Consider the following 2,642-nt stretch of genomic DNA (forward strand, 5'->3'; position numbering starts at 1 on the left):
TTTTGTAATTGTCATTTTTTTGAAGTAGCTAAAGTGTTTTTTTCATTTTTTTTTTTTCATTTAACCTTTCAGGCAAGTCAGTTAAGAACAAATTCTTATTTACAATGACGAGCTACCCCGGCCAAACCCTAACGACGCTGGGCCATTGGTGCGCCGCCCTATGGGAATCAAATCACGGCCGMTTGTGATACAGTTCAGGATCAAACCAGGGTCTGTAGTGACGCCTCTAGCACTGAGATGCAGTGCTTTGGACCGCTGCGCCACAAAACTGACGCTTGCGCAACTTTGGGGCAAGACAGGCTGGGTTGGCTTAGATTTTTGAKYACATGTAAACTATTTAGTCTCCAATGTTTATTGAAAACATATTTGCACAATGAGAACTTGTCTCTTAAATACATCATTGAAGTTGTTGGTTAGCTGGCTAGCGAATTTAAGCCATATTTGRATTGACATGCAATCAGTCAAAATGACATGGTATCTAAAACGAGATGAAATGAGTCACGATTCCCTACATGGCATTTTCTTTGTCATTGTTGCTAGCTATCTGGCCATCCAGAATCACAACAACTCTTGACTTCTGCCCCATTGAAGCGTACACTTCATTTTCGTGAAGTTGTCAGCTAACCCATCTATAGTAGGGTGATTTCAGAAAAAGTGGGACACTGCATTTCCGTCTTCTGTAACCGCTATCTAACATATTAACACATATTGCTGAAATCCTCAAGATTATATAATTGAATTGTCATTGGTGTACAATTTAGGAKTAATAATTGAGAATCACACTACATATCGTATCTTGAGGTACCTGGCACGCTAACTGAAACCAAACGCTAACTGAAAATATGGTTTTGGCGCAGTGTACACAAGTGGATGTGTCATGCCTGATATCAACATTTTTCCTCTGTGTGATTAGGAAACATCTTGAGGATTTCAGAAATATATCATGTTGGTGAAATATGTTAGATAGTCAAATCTAATTTTATTCGCTGTAAGGTGTAGACTTTACAGTGAAATGCTTGCTTACAAGCCCTTAACCAACAATACAGTTTTAAGAGAAATACCCCCAAAAATAAGATTTTTTTTAAATAAAAGTTTAAAAAAATTAAAGAGCAGCAGTAAAATAGCGAGGGGGTACAAGTACAGAGTCAATGTGCTGGGGCACCAGTTAGTCGAGGTAATATGTACAGTCGTAGCCAAAAGTTTTGAGAATGAGACAAATATTCATTTACACAAAGTTTGCTGCTTCAGTGTCTAGATATTTTTGTCAGAGGTTACTATGGAATACTGAAGTATAATTACAAGCCTTTCATAAGTGTCAAAGGCTTTTATTGATAATTACATGAAGTTGATGCAAAGAGTCAATATTAGCAGTGTTGCCCCTTCTTTTTCAAGACCTCTACAATCCGCCCTGGCATGCTGTCAATTAATTTCATGCATAATCAATAATCTTGCATAATCAATGCTTGGAGTTTGTCAGAATTTGTGGGTTCTTGTTTGTCCACCCGCCTCTTGAGGATTGACCACAAGTTCTCAATGGGATTAAGGTCTGAAGTACAGGAGACTTTCCTGGCCATGGACCCAAAATATCAATGTTTTGTTCCCCGAGCCACTTAGTTATCACTTTTCCTTATGGCAAGGTGCTCCATCGTTGCTGGAAAAGGCATTGTTCGTCACCAAACTGTTCCTGGATGGTTGGGAGAAGTTGCTCTCGGAGGATGTATTGGTACCATTCTGTATTCATGGCTGTGTTCTTAGGCAAAATTGTGAGGGAGCCCACTCCCTTGGCTGAGAAGCAACCCCACACATGAATGGTCTCAGATGCTTTACTGTTGGCATGACACAGGACTGATGGTAGCGCTCACCTTGTCTTCTCTGGATAAGCTTTTTTCCGGGTGCCCCAAACAATCAGAAAGGGGTTTTATCAGAGAAAATGACTTTACCCCAGTCCTCAGCAGTCCAATCCCTGTACCTTTTGCAGAATATCAGTCTGTCCCTGATGTTTCCTGGAGAGAAGTGGCTTCTTTGCTGCCCTTCTGTACACCAGGCCATCCTCCATAAGTCTCCAAAAGCTGGTCCTTTTGTGCAGGGCTGAAATGCAGTGGAAATGTTTTTGGGGGATTCAGTTCATTTGCATGGCAAAGAGGGACTTTGCAATTAATTGAAATTCATCTGATCACTCTTCATAACATTCTGGAGAATATGCAAATTGCCATCATAACAAACTGAGGCAGCAGACTTTGAAAATTAATTTGGTGTCATTCTCAAAACTTTTGGCAACGACTGTACATGTAGGTAGAGTTATTAAAGTGAGTATGCATAGATAATAAGAGAGAGTAGCAGCAGCATAAAAGAGGGGGGCAATGCTTATAGTCTGGTTAGCCATTGATTAGATGTTCAAGAGACTTATGGCTTGGCACTCCGGTACCGTTTTCTGTGCAGTAGCAGAGAGAACATTCTATGGACTAGGGTGGCTGGAGTCTTTGACAATTTTTAGGGCCTTCCTCTGACACCGCCTGGTTATAGAGGTCCTGGATGGCAGGAAGCTTGGCCCCAGTGATGTACTGGGCCGTACGCACTACCCTCTGTAGTGCCTTGCGGTCGGAGGTCAAGCAGTTGCCTTTACCAGGCAGTGATGCAACCCG

Source organism: Salvelinus sp. IW2-2015, linkage group LG7 (assembly GCF_002910315.2).
Source record: "Salvelinus sp. IW2-2015 linkage group LG7, ASM291031v2, whole genome shotgun sequence".
In the NCBI taxonomy this organism is placed as follows: domain Eukaryota; kingdom Metazoa; phylum Chordata; class Actinopteri; order Salmoniformes; family Salmonidae; genus Salvelinus; species Salvelinus sp. IW2-2015.